Source organism: Pelophylax lessonae, assembly GCF_965119305.1.
Source record: "Pelophylax lessonae genome assembly, chromosome: 1".
Lineage (NCBI taxonomy): Eukaryota > Metazoa > Chordata > Amphibia > Anura > Ranidae > Pelophylax > Pelophylax lessonae.
The window spans coordinates 457024076-457036989 of NC_138768.1; the positions used below are offsets into that span (position 1 = coordinate 457024076).

At 42.4% G+C, this 12914-nt stretch overlaps 1 protein-coding gene across 2 annotated transcripts in view; it reads right to left on the bottom strand.

The window, feature by feature from the left end:
• Positions 1-12914, bottom strand: part of CPAMD8 (C3 and PZP like alpha-2-macroglobulin domain containing 8) — a 472168-nt gene that overhangs the window by 293057 nt on the left and 166197 nt on the right. The window lies entirely within an intron of this gene.

Genomic DNA, 12914 nt, shown 5'->3' on the forward strand with positions numbered 1-12914 from the left:
TCTTGTAGAGTGGGAGAATAATCTCTTTATTTCTGGAGTGAATCCCCTTTTTTATACATCCCAGTATTCTGTTGGCTTTGCTTGCAGCGGCTTGGCATTGCATGCCACTGCCAAGCCTGTTGTCTACCAGTACCCCCAAGTCTTTTTCCATCCTAGACTCACGCAGAGGTTCCCCCCCTAGTGAGTAGCCTGCTTTCTGGTTTCTGGCCCCCAAGTGCATTACTTTACATTTTTCAACATTAAACCTCATCTGCCATGTAGTTGCCCACCCCGTTATTTTGTTGAGGTCCGCTTGTAAGGTTTCCACATCCTGCCCAGAAGATATAGTTAATATCTCAATTAGGAAAGTTCCTTTCGTTTTTCCCAGACCTATAAGTCCAAGTCTGGGACTCACAAATCTTGGGCTCTCAAAAACCTTCTAAATCAGTGAGCATGTCCTCCTCAAAATGAGAGGGAGCACAACAGTTAGCATTTGCGACATTCTGGACACGTGTGTTTAGGTCATGGTATCCAACTTGAGTTTCAATCTCAGCCTCTGCCCCACTTTATGCTGCAAAACCGGCCAACCTCTCAACAAAAGACTAACAAGCTGCTCTGGCACAACTTCTCTCTCAAGGAATCATTTTCATTGTTCCAGAAAAGTAAACAGAACAAAGGGTTTATCCCTTTTGCTGCCAGGCCCTGTGCTCCACTTTTCAACTCAGCTGGTGGACCATTTTTGCAATATTTCCACTGCCTTTTTATTTTTCACTTATAGCTTTCAGAGTTTGTAAAATACCTCCCAAACCATATATTTTCTGAAAGTACATGACCTGTAGAATAAAAAAGAGGTGCTACTTTAAGGTGCTTTCTAAGGCCCCACAATTTTTGCGCAAATGTTTAGCAAATCAATATGTTTGCTAAAAATAGACTAAAACCACTATTAGCAGATAAAAACACAGCTAATTTTACAAAATTCCTGCTAAATATAAAAGTTTACCTGAATTGAGTTAATAAATAACAAATATTTGTAATTTTTAAATGGCGTCTTTTAGCAAAATGGTGAAAATCAAACGTGTGCAAAAATGTAAATATGCAAATATCTTGAAAAACCTGAAGGTTTTCATTTTTCCCTTACAGCTTTTTATAATTTGTGAAAGACTACCCCCCCCCCCCCCAAACCATATATTTTCTGAAAGCACATGACCTGTAGAATAAAAATAATGTGCTACTGATTTTTAAGGCCCCGCGATATTTGCGCAAATGTTTTTTAAAACAATATTTTCGCAAAAGGTACACTAAAATCATTATTAGCAACCAACACAGCACATTTTACAACATTTCTGCCAATTTCTTACTAAATATAAAAGCTTAACCTGTATTGAGTCAATAAATAACAACTATTTGTCAATTTTAAACTGTGCCTTTTTGCGAAATGGCAAAAATCAAAACGTAAGCAAAAATGTCTCTAAAATTTTGGAGGTTTTCATTTTTCACTTACTGCTTTCAGATTTTGAAAAAGACCCCCCAAATAAAGCACATGACCAGTAGAATGAAAAGAAGGTACTACTGATATTCTTAGCCCCACAATACTTGCGTAAATGTTTATAAGATCGCTATTTTCACTGAATAAACGCTAACAAAAAATCCACATAAAACCACAACATAACTTACACAATTCTTGCTAAATTCCTACTAAGGCCTCACTCAATGGGGTCTGCTACATTGTATGCCCATGGAGGGCTGTGTTTACCCGCACGCGGGTGCACAGGTGTTCTGTGCATCCCTGTGCAGGCAGTCCCATTTATGTCAACTGGGACATCCATGTAGGTGTAGGTCCTTTGCCCCAAATGCACACAGGGTGAGTTCAGGGGCATACACCCACAAGGATGTCAAGTTGGGAGCAGTGGCTGTCTTGATACAGCAACTGCATCGCAACTGATATGAATAGGACTGCCTGCACAGGAATGCACGAAACACCTGTGCATTCCTTTGCAGCTGCAGTGTACCAATTTAATGGGATTGCCTGCATGGAATGCATGGGACACCTGTGCATCCATGTACAGCTAAACATGGCATCGCTGTAGTATGTCCCGTGTGAACAAGGCCTTTGCAGTTGGATGTGGCAAAAATGCGTGACTGAGGTTCGTTTCTGCCGCTAGCCATACGCCCCCTGCCCCTATACAGGAGCTCCAGTCTCCCCCAAAAAGTCTGTAATCCCCCAAATACTGTAGCTGCTGACTTTTCATACAAGGACACTTACCTGTGAAGGGATCCAGTGATATCAGCACCTGAGCCTTTGAATGGCTTAGGGTGCAGGTGCCGGCATCTTCACTAAGAGAAAACGTCAGTGAAGCCTCCTGGCTTCACAGCTGGTTTCCTACTGCGCATGAGCGAGTCGTGCTGCACTTTGTGAATGGTCCCGCTTATTTCTGTGTCTCAGAACCCTGCAGGGGGAAGGAAGAGGGGCCTAACAGCTTTGTAGATTGACACGGTGATCTTACCCAGGAGTGGGAGCAGGTACCCTCTCCCCCCCTCCCCCCAAAAATTGCCAAATGTGGCAGTGGAGAAGGGGAGGGTGCAAATGGTAAAATGGGGTTAAAACTGGCAGTGAGGAGGCATCACACTGCCTGTCAGTAGCCTCTGAAGCTCAATCCAAATGTGGATTGGGTTTCAGCGGCAAGGGAGATTCAGACACATGTCTAAATCTACTCTAAGGGCCGGTTCACACTGGTGCGATGCCAGACATTGCATTTGATTTGCACTGCATTGCTGTGCAGATCACATGCGATGTCTGTGCGAGGCGAATTCAGCCATACAAACTGTATGACTGAATTTGCATTGAATTTGGATCAAACTCGTGCAGGACCCTTTTTTTTGCCCGCACCAGAATCGTGTTCACACCTATGCGATCTGATTCCTGTCCAAATTCACAGTTCGCACTGCGATCTGTGAAACAATATGGGTGTGTCATTAACTTTTTATTGACACCCTCAGCGGTTCGCAGTGTGAACTGCCCGCAATTCAAGTGCGATGCGGGAACCCGCACTGGATTCGCAGGGTTTCCTGCATCGCACCAGTGTGAACCAGCCCTAAGTCCCTATTTTATTTTATTTTTTCTTTTACACCTTTTTATAATTTTTAATTTTTTTTTGGGGGGGGTGGGGGAATGTTCTGAAGAGACATTAGGGGTCTACTCTAAACAGACCTCTAATGTCTCTTTTTTAAAACAGAGAAAGGGACTAAAGACATTCCTTTCTCTGCAGTCTGTATAGACTCCTATCGATTCATAAAATGAAACATTGTTTAATTCACAAACTGACACATAGTAAACACAGTTTAATATAGGTCAGTGATGAAAGAATGCAGGAGCGATCTGTATTGATCGCAGACTGCATTCTTTCAGGAAAGGAAGGGGACTGACAAAACACCGTTACCAGCCCCCCTCTGTAACACCCCTCTCCCCCTTCCATGCTGACCGCGATCTGTCAGCGGCTGCAGCCGCTGGAAGGGAAGGAGGGAGAGCTGGCTAGCAGCATGGAGGGGGTGCCCAGACATCGGGGAGGTGGGGGAGCACTGAAGGGGGGGGTCAGAGCAGCGCAGGGGTGTACTTAAAAAAAAAAAACTATTGCTCTATGCCTGCCCTGCAGCACGGAAAGCCGGCGGGAGGGGGAGGTGGCAGGGCTGGCTAGCAGCTGCAGGGCAGGCGGCACCTGGACATTAAAGAAGGGGGGCACTGGAGGGGGTAAGGAGGAGTTAGAGTGAGGGTGGGGGGCACTTTAGTCAGCATAGGCGAGGGGAGGGCGGGAGACACAGTGGCAGAGCAGCGGCGGCGGGGGGGTGTCAAATTTTAGGTAAATTGCTCTGATTAGTGATCAGCCACTGATCAGAGCTATCAGTTTGTTCAGCAGTGTCTGCTGAACAATTATGGTAAAAGTTCATGGTAACTGAAGTGACCATGAGCTTATAGCAGAAGGAGAAATTAGGTCCGTACGGTATACAGACCTGGCCAGCTGTAAGCAGTGCTGTAGGCCCGTACAGCGTACGGACCTGACAGCGAAAAGGTTAAACTCAAACTTGTTCCCAGTCCCCAAAGCAAAAATGGGGCATAAGCTCCATTCTGGATCTGAACAGACTCAGTACTAAAATTTTATATGGAATCGATTAAGTCAGTCATTGCTTCCCTCCATCAGAGAGACTTTCTGACCTCTGTGGACATCAAAGATGCCTATGTGCATGTCCCCATCTTTCTAGTTCACCAAGCAGTATCTAGGTTTTGGTGTGGGCATACAACACTACTAATTCTTTACTCATGTAAGGTTATAGCCCCTGGGCTTGCTCTGCTACATTTACAGGGCATTCACATCTTAGGATATCCGTACAGCTGAGAGAACAGTCCACTCTATCCCTATCAGTCAATGTTAAAAAAACACTCAACATTTCGGTAGGATCCTGAACTTTAAAAAGTCTGCACTGCAACCGACTCATCATTTGTCATATCTAGGTCTCCTTCTAGATACGTTTCAGTCCAAGGATTTTCTTCCACAGGGAAGAGTCCTAGACACTCTGTCAGTGAAGGGAACTTGATCAACTGAGGAAACTTATCTCACAGTCAACATACTGGAGATACAAGCATTTTTGGTTCCAAAAAGAAACTGGCCTGTTTCTGACTTGGGCGGAATGTTTCAGCTCTGTGTGGAAAATTGACAGGCAGACTTTACTCAGTCTATAGTGCCTTTACAACTTTTCACCTAGAAGTTTTTTAGAACCGCTGCCAGAGTTGGGCAACACCAGATATGGACCTCCTGTCCTCCAGATTCAACAACAAACTAAGCAAGTTTGTCTCCAGGTCCAATGATCTTCTAACCATTGCAGTGGATACCATGGTGACTATGTAGGATCAGTTAAGCTTGATCTATGCTTTTCCTTCACTGAAGCTTGTTCCTTACCTGCTTTGCAAAATCGAGTAGGAGGTTATTCGGGTGATACTCATTGCACTGAAGTGGCACAGGCAGATATTGTACTCAGAACTCATCAGGCTCACAGCAGATGCCATTGATGTTCAAGCCCAGGTCCTGAAGGATATGTGCCTAGCTAATTCTGTTACTCCTATTTTCCTCAAAGCTAGGAAATCCACCTCTCGCAAGGTCTACCACTGCACCTGAAAAGCGTACTTTGCTTGTGTGAGGTAAGGAAATTTCATTAGAGGAAATTTTGTGAGGGACACATTCTGACCTTTCTGCAGTTCTTTCTGGATCAACCTCTATCCTTGAGTACTATCAACGACCTCATCTCAGTTCTATTGGTTCTCTTTCCAAGGTGGCTTCCCTTTAATTCTTTGGTAAAGACCACTGTACAGAGTGTAGCCCACAGATTTCCACCTGTTGGTATAACGGTGACTCTGAAATCTCAACCTGGTTTTGTTGGCTCATCAAAATCCATCAAGGATTTTACTCCATTACTGCTTACCTATAAGGTTGCCTTCCTTAATGCCATGACCTCTGTGAGGAGAGTTTCTGAGTTGGTGGGCCTCCTTTTTTTGTCTCCCATAGAGATCATGTTGTCTTGAAGCCTAGGGCCACTTTTCTTCTTAAGGTGTTTTTGTTCCTTTCACCTTAACGAGGATATTAAACTTTCATCTCTCTTTCCTGCTCCAGGTCATCCCAAGGAGATTTTTCTCCATTGTTTGGATGTGGTACAAGCTGTGTGAGTCTATCTCTCAGCTATAATTTTTTTTTTAAACTGAAAGACTCTCTTATCATCATAGTAAAAGACTGCCTGCCTCTTGCTCTACAATTTACAGATGGCTTCAGTAACTCATCATCCAAGCCTATAGGCTTAAGAACAAGGTTCCACCTTTTCCTATCAAGGTGCACCCCACTAGGTTGGTAAATGCCTCTTTGGCTTTTCAGCATCAGATATTTGTTTCCTAGATTTGCAAGGTTGCCACCAAGACTTCTGTTCCTATATTACCAGGTGGATATTCAGGCCTCATCTGATACCAGTTTTGGGTTCAGAGTCCTCCAGGTAACAATCTGAGTCAAAGCCATCTCCCAGTTTATTCTGTTAGTGGGTTTGTAAGCGCTTGTTTGCTGTGTTGCCCACCACCAAACCCCCAACTAAATAAAATCCTTTTTCTTAGTTCCTTCTGTCTTATGATTACTCCTACTACTGCTTTTGCATTAAACTGAAGCATGATGGGAGTGGGAGAGGTTATACTGGCTGATCAACAGCTTTAACTTTGCCAGTGTATTATTCTCCTAAAGGTAGCAGTAAAATCCTGTCGTCTCAGAATTCTTTCTGATCTTGTGTCCCTAAGGCCCCTTTCACACTTGTGCGACCTAAAAGTCACGTGATTTTGATGAGACTTTGCTACAACTTCGATACAACTTGAAGCAATGCCTGTGTAATCTTGAGGCCTTTGGACCAAAGTAGTGCGGAAACTACTTTTAAGTCGCAGGAAAAGTCGCACAAGTGTGAAATGGGCCTTAATGAACTCCAAGAAAGAATTTTATGGTAAGTAAAAAAAATCAGTTTTTTGTACTTACTGTCAGAGACAATTGAGTACTGTCCGTGATACTTTTTTTATTTGTACTAACATACAATTTTTCAGGACAAGCTTTCGGGGTATGTCCCCTTCATCAAGATCCAAGCAGTACTGATCCACAAAATGTTAGCAGCATGGTAAAGAAACACAAAATCTCTGAGCCAAAGGAAAAAAAAAAGGAAAAAAACCAAACAAACATAAGTTTAACTGGCATGGTAATAAAACTAGCATGATTAGTGAGATAAGATAGAGGGAAAGTTGAAGACAGGGGAAGGTGGGGGGGGATAGTCAAGGAGGGGGTCGTAAAACTGTAGGATAATGAGAAAGGAAACCCATATCTAAGTTTAAGTCGTTATTTTTTGTGTCAAAAAGAAGTATCATTCTTAGTTCAAAAGTTTTCCTTTCCTGCATGGTTCTGAAATTCCCTTTAAGAACTAAAACATTGAGGTCTTCTATAGTGTGGTTCGGTTGTGAAAAATGATGTCCCACAGGTGTACAGAAACTATCTTCTTTATGTTCCTTGATGGTATGTCTGTGCAAATTCATCCTCACTTGCAACTTCTGTCCTGTTTCACCTACATAAGATCCTTTGCTACATCTTTTGCATTGGATGAGGTACACAACATTACTGGAGGTGCAGTTGTATGATCCCATAATATTAAAGGTCCCATTTGTGTGTGTGACACTTTTAGACAGATTGATCTGGTTGCACAGTTTGCAGCGTTTTTTATGGCAGGGTTTGCTCCCATTATTTGCGACTTCATAATCAGAATGAAGTTTTCTGCTGATTAGTTTATGTCTGAGGTTGGGTGGTTGTCTGAAAGCCAGTATTGGAGGTTGTTGGAATATTCCTTTCAGAGTTTCATCTTCTGCTATGATGGGTTGTAAATCTTTGATTATCTTTCTTATCCCTTCTAGTATTGGATTGTATGTGGTGACTAGAGGCACACGGTTATTTGTTTTTTTCTCTTTGTATTGGAGAAGATTTTCCCTTTGGGTTTTCAAGGCTGTGTTTATGCCGGTGTTGATGGTTTTGTCTTTGTAACCTTTCTTACGGAAGGAGTTTGCTAGTGTTCTGAGATGTTTATCTCTGTCTTTTGGGTCTGAACAGATTCGGTGGTATCTGATGGCCTGGCTGTGTATGATGGCCCGTTTAGTGTGTTGGGGGTGAAAACTGGAACTGTGGAGATAGCTGCATCAGTCAGTCGGTTTCCTGTATATCGAAGTATGAAGCTTGTCATCTCTGATGTATACTGTGGTGTCTAGGAAGTTAGCATGCCTGCTAGAATAATCCATTTTAAGTTTGATAGATGGGTGAAAGGAATTGATCAATGAAAAAAATTGTTTGAGATTTTCCTCACCTTCTGTCCATATGATGAAAATATCATCAATATAGCGATAATATCTGTATGGCTTATGTTGTATGCTGTTCAGGAATTTGTCCTCCAGATCAGCCATAAATAAGTTTGCATACTGGGGTGCAATTTTACTTCCCATAGCAGTACCCATACACTGGAGATAGATGTCGTTATTGAAAGTGAAGTAGTTGTGTGTAAGAATGAATTCGATAAGCTGTGTAACATCCTCAGCACTGTATTTGTGGTTTGGTGAGGATGATAGGAATCTGTGACATGCAGCCAATCCATCCTTGTGAGGGATGTTACTATACAGCGATTCTACATCCATAGTGACTAGAAGTGTATTTGGTGGTAATTGTTGTATATTGTTAAGCTTGTTAAGAAAGTCAGTAGTGTCTTGAAGGAAACTCACAGTATTCATGACTAATGGTTTTAAAATATTTTCTACAAGGCCTGAGATATGTTCAGTAAGTGTATTCATACCTGTTTTGATGGGTCTGCCTGGATTTCCTGGCTTGTGAATCTTGGGCAGCATGTAGAAGTCCCCAATTTCTGGATTATCCGGAATAGCATTGATAAGTTCTGAATGTAGGTGGGTTGGTGTAGTTTTAATGAGACCTTTTAATTGCTTAGTAAAATCCTGGGTTGGATCATAATCCAGTTTTTTATAGTAAGTAGTATTTGCCAGCTGCATCTGGCCTTCTTGTATATATTTGTTTGTATCCATCACAACGACTGCTCCGCCTTTATCTGCTGGTTTGATGGTGATGGCCTGATTATTGCGCAAATCGTGTATAGCTCTTCGCTCCAGTGGTGAAAGGTTGTATAACGTTTTCTTTTGCTGGGTGGATATCAGGGATGTAACTCTCAGTCTGAAGCTGTCAATATAGGTGTCCATTTTGGGGTTGCGTCCTTGTGGAGGTGTGAAGTTGCTGTTCTTTTTCTTTTTGTCACTTTCCGTTGTCCTAGGATAACTTTCATTTCTGTGAAAATATTCTTTGAGCCTTAGTCTCCTGAAGAATTCCTCCATATCTGACAATACCTGTAAATTATCCAATTTGGTGGTTGGGCAGAACGTGAGGCCTTTGGAGAGGACTTTTTATTTCTGGTTCAGAAAGTTTATGATTTGACAAATTAATGATTCCAAGTTCCTCTGTTATATCCGCATTTTCAGTCAGGTCAGCATTTACACAGATGATACCTTGGGATTCTGAATCTGATTCCAAGTCAATGATAGCAGGAGTTATAGATGTTGTGTTTGTTTTATGTTGTTTGGGTTGTATCCATAAGGCCTGCTCTTGGTGTAGCTTTTGGAGGTTTTTTTGCTTCCTGCCCATGGCAAGTTTTTGAAGTCGTCTTTGTAAGGTTTCCATTTCATTCTTGATTTGGTTGATGCTTGTAGGGACCAATGATGTTAAGGTTTCAAACACCGGCTGCTTTTGATGCCTGATGGTTTCCCTTTTACCGTATAGTTTGTGAATGAGGTTGTTCCTTAATCTTTCGCTGGTGCGTCTGCAAAGTCCTTCTGCATAGGGAGAGTTCAGTGTATTTGCACAAGGATTTTTAATCCGGAGACCTTGAGGTATGAGGTTCCTCTTTTTGCATCTTGAGAGAAAGAAGATGTCACTGTTGATCTGTGTTTCCTTTGTGATCAGGTTGGTTAACTGCTTCTTTATGCGGCTATATGCAGTATCTTCCATCAAGCTTGTACTTACTGTAAAATCTATTTCTGTTCAGAAACAGTGGGGTTGTACTGCTGTATACAGGTGGTTTGGACGCAGCAAAATAGAATAATTGCAAGTCCGCGCCAATACAACCCTTTTTTAATCAGCATGCCTCAGTTTTGTGGAAAAGCAGTACCAAGAGCAAGATCAAAAAACAAAGTAAGGGGACTCACTGGACTCCAAGAAATACATTTTACGATAAATACAAAAATCTTTTTTTCTTTATCATTCATTGGGGGACACAGGATTTCAGAAACTGTAAGGCCACAGAAAGGCAGTATAACTAAGGGGTGGACAAAAGCCACTGACAGGCCCATGAGAAGGGACTGGAAACTGTCTGCAACTCAGAACTATCAAAGTCCAGATCTGCACCAGAAACTCTTGCCAGTCAGGGTAAGCTGCCAACAACCAAAAGAATGTCACAGAGGATCAAATAGTTTCTCAAGACCAGGACAGAACTTATTACCACCAAAGGGGAATCCATCCGAAGGAACACTAAGCATGAACCAGCTAGAGGCTGTGAAAACAAAAACCCAGCAAAACAGATTAAACAACCTAGCCACCTGATAAGGAAGAAATAGACCAGCAATGTGAAGTGGTCAAAAGCAAAAAAACACTTAAGGCAAGCATCCAAGAGAACATGTTCTGGGAAACTACTTTGTCCAAGGTTTCCTTTGTGAACACCAGCAGGTCTGCATGCGAAGGCCAAAACAATATACTGACCATAAAGAAAAATACCCTAAGATAGATCCCTAAAGTCTTGTATATACCATGAGAATATCAGGTGAATGATCATCTGTTTTTTTATTTTTTTTTCATGCTAGTCTCATATCGAAAATGAAGAGGTTACTGAAGTTACGAAAATTCTCATACGACAGAATACAAAGTTATGTAATGTGTTGTATTGTACTGTTTTCTACCGTTTTTCCGAGCATGCGTAGTCTCAGTTTTTTGTACTGTATTAAATGAAAATAATATGATCTGTTACTGTACAAGAAAAATGTTTGTCTTTGTAACATTGGATAATTTCGGGTGATCGGTCATTATTGGTTCTTGTGTAAAACTGTGTACTATCGATCAGATTATCGTACAATCACTTCAAAAGTGGTATTTTTCAACTAATTTTCTGATAATTTGAACTAGACTTAAGGGAAAATAAGGTTGCTGCCGGTACAAGCCACGTGGGGAAGGATCAACCTCTTTTTCCCTTAGGGGTCTATCCCAGGGTATTTTTCTTTATGCTCAGTTTATTTAAGTTATATCCTCCACACCAATCTGTTGGTGAGAGGGCAGCCAGCAGCACTGTTTAAAAGTATTTCCCCCATTTGACAGACTTTTTATCAATTATTTCTGCCAAAACAATACACTTAATGAAAAATGGAAGCAAGAAAGAAGAGTCCCAATGTGAAGATGATGTGACCATGCACATAAATGATAAATTCTGTGCTCCACTCGGTGCGTCCGACACCCAGCCACACTATCGTCTCACCTCAAAAATAGCCCCTGTGTTACCAGATGGGCTAACAGGGCACACAGGTATCAGAGAGATCCCAATGATGATTACCATAGATCTTTAGCCAAGAGACACAATAAGTGCAGCTAGACCTCTTCCTTAAGCTCTTATCATCAGGGAAACTTCCGATCACCAGAGTATATCCACTCATCCAATTGTAGAAGTCACAAACAAGCGTATAACGAACTGAAGGTGTACAGCTGTGGCATTAGGTGTACCAAGATGGTCACAGGTCACGTGATCTCCCGCGGCCATCTTGGGGGGGAGATCACGCGACCCGAATTATTTTTATTTTATTTTTATTTTATTTTTTTATAATTACAGGTAAGAATATATTAATGTAATACAGGGCTTGACAAATTTGCTTGGAATATAGGAGCCAGCTAAAAAGTTAGGAGCCAGTTTTTTTTCCAGCATGCCGAATGGTCGACTTCTGTCAGACCGGCTGCCAAACACACGGGCTGAATGGCAGCTAGTTTTTATTGAACTGGCCGAAGTTTCCTGGTATTCGTCCTGTGTGTACTTGGCTTGATGGTATAATGGGCAGTGGCTCACTAGGGTAGGACAGTGCAGGTAGGTGGGGGCGATAGGAGATCCAGTGATCCAGTAACTCATGCCACCTTAGGCCTCTTTCACATGGCCACCTCAGCTAAGCGGAATCCGGTTTTTCAGCGGGAATTTCCCTGCTAATTCCCACTGAGCAGGTGGATAACAGAGTGAGCACAGACACAGTCCTGCTCTCCCCCATGGGGAAATTGGATGAAAACAGGCCGCCTGTCAATTTCTATCTGATGCCATCCGATTCGATCCACTGGACAAATGGAAAATAGGACCACCATCCATCTGTTTTTGGAGGACAGGATCAGATGGCAGCGAGTGTCCACTAATATCCGCTGCTCCATAGAGGAGAGTGCATGTCCCTGAGATCACACTGTCTGCATTTGGGGTCATGCACCCACACCAATGTCAGATTGGGAACAGCAGCTATGTCTGTGCGGTCGTTGCAATTGACATAACTGGGATTGCCTGTACAGGGATTCTTGGAACACCTGTGCATCCCCATGCAGGTAAACATGGACCTCCATGGGCGTACACTTTAGTATGCTATATGTGAACGATGCTTTGGTAGTAATTTAGCAGGAATTTTGCAAGTTATGTTGTGTTTATGTGCAATATTACCGATTTTAGTGTATTTTTAGTGAATTTAGCGATATGATGAACATTTGCACAATTATTGCGGGCCCAAAAAATTAGTAGCGCTATTTTTCGTCTACAGGTCATGTGCTACCAGAAAATGTCTGGTTTGAGGGCCGGTTCACACTGGTGCGATGCCAGACATCGCATTTGATTCGCACCACATTGCTGTGCAGATCACATGCGATGTCTGTGCGCTGCAAATTCAGCCATACAAACTGTATGGCTGAATTTGCATCGGAAACGGACCAAACTCGTGCAGGACCCTTTTTTTTTTGTCCGCACCAGAATCAGAAATTTGTGAACACCCAAGCGAATTGATTACTGTCAAAATTCACAGTTCGCACTGCGATCTTCATACCGATCTGGGGGTTTCATTAACTTTGTATTAACACCCGCAGCAGTTGGCAGAGGGCAGTGTGAACTGCTGGCAATTCAGGTGCGATGCGGGTTTCCCCTATCGCACCAGTGTGAACCAAGGCTGAGGGGACTTTTCAAATTCTGAAAGCTGTAAGTGAAAATTGGTAACCTCTGGATTTTTAGAGTAAATTGTTTTTATTTACAGTTTGCGTACATTCAGTTTTCACCATTTCACAAAA